The sequence below is a fragment of the Carlito syrichta genome, unplaced genomic scaffold, assembly GCF_000164805.1.
Source record: "Carlito syrichta isolate Samal-C Ts95f unplaced genomic scaffold, Tarsius_syrichta-2.0.1 Scaffold312174, whole genome shotgun sequence".
NCBI classification, from domain to species: Eukaryota; Metazoa; Chordata; class Mammalia; order Primates; family Tarsiidae; genus Carlito; species Carlito syrichta.
Window position 1 is genome coordinate 441,615 of NW_007256270.1, and position 8,845 is coordinate 450,459.

Consider the following 8,845-nt stretch of genomic DNA (forward strand, 5'->3'; position numbering starts at 1 on the left):
CACACAACAAGACAGATAAGCCTTCATATTGCAAACACCAAGGGTGCCTCCCCTTGCCAAGTTAAATATGCCTCAATGTCAAAGTTCATAATCTTGAATAACCTAAACACTAGGGTACAGGCCCAAGGGTCCACCTGTTAAGGAAACAGAAAGGACTTCTGGAGTAATAAAGAATAGCAGTCAAATTTATGGAGCGTTTCCAAGTATAGTCAGAATCCCAAGCTTTTTATTTGTGTTACCTAATTTAGTTGTAAAACAACCCCCCCCAGGTAGGACCTATTATAAGCTTCCCTTTACAGATATGGCAGCTGAGGCTCAGAGAGCAAAGTAAATTGCCTTCAAAGCCACACAGCTAATTAGTGAGGAGGTAGGATTTAGGCTATATATGGTGAAATAAGAAGTTGTTGAATATTCGATTATGCTGAGCAAGCAATCAACAAGCTTTGCTAGATGTCACCACACAGAACCAGGGAGATACACAGAGGAAGTCAAAGTAGAAAACACACCTCCCCTAAATTCTGACAGGCCTGAACCATCTAGTTGGCCTGTTTAGATGATGAGGTAGTTAATTTTGGGAATCTGCACATAGAGTTTAGGAAGGTGCTGGAGCCATTTACAGAGACTGGTGAAGTCAAAAGAATTTATGTTTTTCTTTGACATTGGAATGCTTAATGCAGGAAGAGATTTGTGAGAATCTAACAGTGGCTATATAGGTAAATGATTGGCAGATGGTGTTCAGCAACCTGCCTGCCCCTGGGGTCTCTCTATTCTTGCTGGTTGTTACTTTGTGCTCTGCACATGGCCATGCTGGCCTTCATCCAAATCCTTTCCCACCTCAGGGACTTTGCACTCATTATTCCCACAGCCTGAAGCTCTCCTTCCTAGAACTCCACTGGGCTAACTCTTTGTCATTCAATAATTTGTTTAAATGTCATATTTTTTAGTGAGACTTTTACCAGACACCCCTAAAACCGCTCCACTGCCAGTCTCCCATCTGTCCCCAGAATGTGGCTCCCTGGCACCTTATTTGTTTCTTTCAGATGATTTAACACAAGTTATAATAATCTACCTTAACATCTGTTTACTTATTTGCAGTTGTGCTTATCTCATCTAGAACATAATATCATGAGGGCAGAGACCTCATCTGTTTTGGTCATTCCTATACCTCCAGCTTCTAATGCCTGGCATTGAAGTGGTTATGAATTAATGAAAGGGTGAATATACATGTAAGTTTGTAGGCATTTTGCCTTTATTCTCAGAGTAAATTTAAGAGGTGGAAAATATGAGAAGACACAGTTTTAAGGGGATGAAGGAAGAGATTTTCTTCAGAGAGGCGGGAAAGACATGCACATCTTGAGATTATATTTGGGAGAAACAATTATCATTGATCTGCATGGTTTGTCCAGGAGTCAGTCTCCTGTGCCTATTTCCTCTACATCTTATTTCGCTGCTGAGTTCACCTGTAGGTTTCATGCTCACTCTGAAGAGAAAGTCTTCTCCCTCGGAGGCTCAAGGGTTGGAACTGTCTAAAGGTGGTCAGAGGTGATGTGGGTGTCCTCCAAGCAGGGATAAAGGGTTGAGTGCCTTCAGTAGCTACTTGGATCTGGTGGTGAGAATGAGGGTAGGTTCCAGACACTTGGAGGTAGGGGCAAGGGCATTGAGGGGTAATTTTTCTTTCTTAAATTGTTTTAATGTTTACAAATAGGTAATATATACCCCATACATATGATATAATAAAAGTTAAAAATATTATTTTACCAGCCTGTGTGTCCTTCCAGAGATATTCTATGCAATATATTTATATATACTGAATATATATATTATATATATAAATCCTATATATAGGATATTGTATATAATTTTTTTAAAAAGATACAAGTGGTAACATATCCTTAGCACTATTTTGCAAATTGATTTTTAAAAATTAGCTGTATGTCTTCACAATTATTCCTTATCAGAGCATGCAAGTTTGAATCAATATTTTCTGTTTTAAAAATATTTTAAATTAATTTTAAAGTTGTGGGGTACAAGTCAGGCACCTAATAAGTGGAGTAGCTAATAAGTGGTTTAGGTACAAGTGAAGTTTTGGGTCTCCCCTTGGACATCACTTCATCTGTTAGGATCAGGCACCCTTAATGATGTCATGTGCCACCGCCCTTCCCTGGCAGTGTCCCATACTGCCTATCCCTCTTTTGTAGTATTATGTTAGGTGTTCAGGGTCCACTTAGGAGTGAGAACATGTGATACCCAGCTCTTTGTTTCTGTGATAGATCAGTGAGTATGATAGACTCCAAATCCATCCAAGTCTCTGTGAAGTCCATAATTTTGTTCTTCTTTATGGCTGTGTACTATTTTATCATGCATATGTGCCACATTTAAAAAAATCCAGTCCACTTTTGACGGGCAGCTTGGTTAGTTCCATGTTTTTTGCTATTGTGAAAAGTGCTGCGATAAACATGTGTGTACAGGGATCTTTTTTGTAGAGTGATTTGAATTCCTCCAGGTACATTCCCAGAAAGGGGATTGCTGGGTCATATGGAAAGTCAATTTCTGGTTCTTTTTGAAACACTGTTTTCTATAGAGATTGAATTACTTTGCACTCCCACCAACAGTGTAGAAGTGTTCCCTTTTTTCCACACCCTCACCAACATCCGTTGTTTTTTGTTTTATTAATGATGGCCATTCTTACTGGAGTTAGGTGGTATCTCAATGTGGTTTTGATTTGCATTTCTCTGATGATGAGTGAGGCTGAGCATTTTTTCATGTGTCTGTTGGCAGCTCATATATCTTCTTTTGTGAAACGTCTATTCATGTCTTTTGCCCATTTTTAAATGGGACTGTTTCCCTCCCCCCTTGGCATGTTTGAGTTCCTTGTAGATCCCGGAGGTTAGGCCTTTATCAGATAAACAGTTGGCAAATATTTTTTCCCTTTCTGTGGGCTGTCTCCCCATACTCTTGATGGTTTCTTTACTTTGCAGAAGTTTTTCAGTTTGACGAGGCCTCAGTTGTCTATCTTCTCTCTTATGACATAGGCACCTGGGGTTTTGATTAGGAATTGATTGTGTATTCCAATTTCCATAATGGTGTCTCCTGCATTTTTTAATATTCTTACAGTTTGAAGTTTCACATTTAGGTCTTTGATACATTTGGAGTTGATTTTTTGTGTATAATGCTAGGTAGGGTCCTTGTTTCATTCTTCTGCATGTGGTCAGCCAGTTTTCCCAGCACCATTTACCGAATAGGTTCTCCTCTCTCCAGTGGTTGTTGGTAGAGACTTTGTTGAAGATGAGTTGGTTGAGAAATTGAGGTTTTGCTTCTGGAATCGCTATCCTGTTCCATTGGTCTAGATACCTGTTCTGTACCAGTACCAGGCTATTTTGATTTTTGAAGCCTTATAATAAAATTTAAAGCCTGGGAGTGTGATATCTTCCGCTTTGTTTATTTTGCTGAGGATTGTTTTGGCTATTTGTGATTGTTTTTGTTTCCATATGAATTTCTGTATTGTTGTTTCCAGGTCTGAGAAGAATCATGATGTGATTTAATGGATATTGCATTTAATCTGTAGATTTCCTTGGTTAGGATGCACATCTTAACAATGTTGATCCTTCTGATTCATGAGCATGTAATATTTTTCCATTTGCTTCTGTCATCTTTGATTTCTTTGAGCATTGTTTTCAATGCTCTTTCACTTCTCTGGTTAGGAAGATGCCAAGCTATTTCTCTTTTTTTGTGTGGCTATTGTGAATGTGATTGCAGTTTTTATTTGGTTCTCTGTCTTTTTGTTGTTTGTGTATAAAAATGTAACTGTCATTAGATTTTATATCTTGATGCTTTGCCAAAGTCCTTTATCAGTACAAGAAGGTTTTTGACAGATTCTCTAGGGTTTTCCAGGTATAGGATCATATCATCCTCAAAGAGGGATACGTAAATTTCCTCTTTTCCTATTTGGATACTCCTAATATCCTTCTCTTGTCTGATTGCTCTAGCTAGGACTTCCAACATCATGTTGAACAGGAGGGGTGAGAGTGGGCAGCCTTGTCTTGTTCTGGTTATCTGGGAAAATGCTTCTGATTTCTGTCCTTTTAGTAATATGTTGGCTGTGGGTTTATCATAGCTTGCTTTTACTATTTTGAGGTATGTTCCCTCTATATCTAGGTGTTCAAGGGTTTTTTTTTTTTTATCAAGAATGGATGCTGGATTTTGTCAAAAACCTTTTCTGAGTCTAATGATATAATCATGTGGTTCTTGCTTTTACATCTGTTGATGTATTGAATTACATTTATGGTCTTGTGGGTATTAAACCAGCCCTGCATCCAGAGATGAAGCCTACTTGGTCATGGTGGATAATTTTTAAGATGTTTTGTTCGCTCTAATTTGCTATAATCTTGTTGAGAATTTATGCTTCTAAGTTCATCATGGATATTGGGCTGTAGTTTTGTCTTTTTTGTTGTTGTTGGGTCTTTACCCAGTTAGGGTATTAACCAGTTAGGGTATTAGTGTGATGTTAGCTTCATAAAATGATGTGAGGAGAGTTCCATCTTTCTTGATTGTCTGGAATACTTTCAATAGGATTGCTATTAGCTCCTCCTTGTATGTTTTGTAAAATTCTGCTGGAAAGCCATCTGGTCCAGGGTTTTGTTTTGTTTTGTTTTTTGTAGGTAGTTTTCTTACGATGGAGTCAATTTCCTGGGTTGTTATTGGTCTATTTAGGGTCTCTATTTCTTTTTGTTTCAACCTTGGGAGGTTGTGCGATTGGGAGGTTGTGTGATGTCAGAAAGCCCTCCATTTCATTTAGGTTTTCAAATTTGTTTCCATACAGGTGTGCACAGTAATGTCTTCCATAGAGGTTGTACTAATTTACATTCCCACTAACAGTAGTGTATAAGTGTTCCCTTTTTTCCGCATCCACACCAATATCTGTTATTTTTTGACTTTTTAATGATAGGCATTCTGACTGGTGTAAAATGATGTCTCATTGTGACTTTAATTTGCATTTTTCTGATGATTAGTAATGTTGAGGATTTTCATAGGTTTGTTAGCCACTTGTATATCTTCTTTTGAGAAATGTCCTTTCCCCCCTTTTTAATGGGGTTGTTTGTTTTTATCTTGTTGAGCTGGTCGAGTTCTTTGTAGATTCTGGCTATTAGTCATTTGTCAGAGGTATAATTTGCAAACATTTTCTCTCATTCTGTAGGTTACCTGTTTACTCTTTTGATTATTTCTTTAGCTGTGCAGATGCTTGTAAGTTAATTAAACCCCATTTGCCTATTCTTGGTTTTGCTGTATTTGCATTTGGGGTCTCTGTCATAAATTCCGTGCCTAGGCAAATGTCCAGAAGAGTTTTTCTTAGGTTTTCTTCTAGGACTTTTATAGTTTAGGGTCTTACATATAACTGTTTAATCCATCTTGTGTTAATTTTTGCATCTGGTAAGAGGTAGGGGTGCAGTTTGATTCTCTTGCATATAGTCAGCCAGTTTTCCCAGCAGAATTTATTAAATAGAGTACCCTTTCCCCAAGGTTTTTTGTTAGCTTTGTTAAACAACAGTTGGTTGTAGGAATGTAACTTTATTTCTCTGTTATCTATTCTGTTCCATTGATCTGTGCATCTATTTTTGTACCAATATCATGCTGTTTTAGTTACTATAGCCTTGTATCATAATTTGAAGTCAGGTAATGTGATGCCTCTAGCTTTGTTATTTTTGCTTAGGATCGCTTTTTCTATTCAAACTCTTTTTTGGTTCCAATTCTGTGAAAAATAACACTGGTTATTTGATAAGAATTGCATTGAATCTGCAGATTGCTTTAGGGCAGTATAGTCATTTTAATGATATTGATTCTTCTAGTACATGAGCAAGGAATGTTTTTTCGTTTGTTTGTGTCATCTATGATTTCTTTCATCAATGTTTTGTAGTTCTCCTTATTGAGATCTTTCACCTCTTTGGTTAAATATATTCCTAGGTATTTTATTTTTTTGGTGGCTATTGTAAATGTGATGGCCTTATTGATTTTGTTCTCAGGTTGAATGTTATTGGTGTATAGAAATGATATTGATTTTTCTACAATGGTCTTAAATCTTGAAGCTTTCTTGAAGTCATTTATCAAATGTAGGAGTCTTTTGGAGGAGTCTTTTAGAGTTTTCTATGTATAATATAGTGTTATCAGCAAGTAGAGATACTTTGACTTCCTCTTTTCCATTCTGGATGCCTTCTGTTTGTTTATCTTGCCTGAATGCTATGGCCAGTATGTATGTTAGTAAGTCTCATACATACAAACCTTCAAGTTGTGAACTTTCAAAGATGTGAATGTGAATTCACATTTTCAGTCATGTGAGTGAGTTCATGTGTTTGGTGTACATTGTCACATGCATGCATCCTCTACAATGGTTGTGCTTTTGTGAACTTTTTAGATTACAGTAGTACAAGTACAGTATCTTTATTTCAACCCCAGGATGTCCAGAAGCAAGTTTAAAAGCAGTGGTGATGTAGCTGGTACTGCTAAGAAGCACCAAGTGATAACAATAGAAACAAGAGTGAAAATAATTGAGAGAGTGGAGTGTGGTGAGAAGACTGTAGACATTGCTTGTTCTTATAACATGAATCATTCAATCAATCAACATGATTCTAAAGAACAAGGACAAGGTCATGGAACAGATAAAGTCTGCTGTGCTGATGATGTCAGTAATAATATTGAAGAAGTGTGGAAAAGTGATGGAGGAGATGGAGAAACTTCTCAGTGTGTGGATGCAGGATCAGTATCAGTGTTGAGTCCCACTCAGCTTAATGCTGATTCAAGAGAAATCTAAAAGCTTTTATAAATACTTGAAGAAAAAACATGGAAAAGAGTAAGAGGGCACATCTTTTAATGCCAGCCATGGCTGGTTTCATTGGTTTAAGGCTAGAGCCAACCTTCACAATGTAACAGTAAGAGGTGAGGCAGCAAGTACAGATACAGTAACTGCCGAGGAATTTTTTGAAATGCTTTGAGAAATTATTGATGAAGGTGCATATTTACCTGAGCAGATTTTTAATTTGGATAAGACAGGACTGTACTGAAAGAGGATGCCAGACCAAAGTTACATTAGTAAGGAGGAAAAGTTGATGCCAGACTATAAAGCAGCAAAGGATAGGCTAACTCTGTTGTTTAGTGGCAATGCTTCCAGTGATATGAAGCTGAAACCTCCCTTAGTTTATCATTCAGAGAATGCAAGAACTCTTAAAAACAGCCAATGACTTTCTTCCTGTCTTGTGGAAGAGTTACTCCAGAGCTTAGGTTACACAGGCCACTTTCCAGGGCTGGTTTTTCCACCACATTATCTCAAAGGTAGAGAAATATTGCTGGGAGAAGGATGTCTCATTCAACATTCTTTTATTGCTTGACAGTGACCACCCCTCATTTATGGATGACTTTCATCTCAACATCAATGTAGTGGATCTGTCGCCAAATACTGCATCTCTCATCCAACCTATGTACCAGAGAGTTATAGGAACTTTCAAGAAATATTATTTCTGTCATACATTTTGTCAGTCAGTAAAGGTGAATGACAAGTCAGGAACAACCTTGCAACCATTTTGGAAGGACTATAACATCTACAAGGCAATACAAAATATTAACTTTGCTTGGCATGAGGTTATGGCTGTCACCATGAACAGGGTTCAGAAAAACCTTTGCTTACAGCTTGTTCATGATTTTCACAGATTTGAGAAGGTGGTGGACGTGGAGTTCAAAGAGGTTTTCAGCAACCCCATGACTCTCAGTGAGAAGCTGGAACTAGATCTACAAGAGGATGATTTCATTGAACTCCTTGTTGTTCAACATAAGGAGTTTACTAATGAAGACTTGATGGAATGGGAGGCCCAGAGGAAGGACGAAGAGAGACAGGAGGAAGAAGTAACTGAAGACCTGAAGAGATTCATGATGCAGGAAATGGCAAAGAGGTACTGTTAGTTTTTGAGACACAGGACCTGAACATAGAATGGTACATGAAGGTTGCAGCAGCTGTTCAGAATGCAATCCATGCTACTGTGTAAGCTTTAATGAGAAAAAAAGAGCTACTCCTCAGACATCACTGAATCCTTTTCTCAAGAGGGTAAATAGAATTGAATCCAGCAAGAAACCAGAACCTGTGTCATCAACATCAGGGATGAATAAAATTGCTACTTGCCCTTCATCTCCTATTGCTGGCAGTCCTTCACCTCTGCCATCTCCAATCTGCTCTCCATCTTCTAGTCAGTAAAATATTTTTGCTTGATCATTCAATGCCAGCCCCTGTGTTATGACTGAGAAGTGAGAAGAAGTCAAGCCAGCATGCCAAATTTCAGATTAAGAGTCCTTTATTGAAGTGTGTGGTCAAGAGTGGCTAATACCAGGAACTCTTGACAATTGAGTGAAGTTTGTAACAAGCTTTTATAGGTAAAATTTGCAATGTTGGCTACATAGCAGGGGGTGAACGGGGGGCGGGGGTTGAGGTAAGGAGAACTAAAAACAATGGGGAACTTAAACTAGGAACAAATTACAGGGGTGTGGTAGGGGGATTTTTCAAGGAAGTATTTCTTAACAATTCTTGGCATAACATTCTATTACAGTTAACAAAGCATACAATTATACAGAACTTGTGGCTAAGGAGTTTTGTAACGGTCAGCAGGAATGGTCAGTCTGACCAGCCCAAAGAGGACAAAGCTGGGAGTTTGTGGTCATGGGAGCATTACAGCAGTCACATGTAGACATTGAGAGGTTATTCTTAGGTCAGGCAGGCAACTAAGATGGAAGATTTAAATAAAATGGAGATACTTATGTCAAGGTAGTTAGCACTATTATTTTATCAGCTATTTGATTTTCATTAACTGAT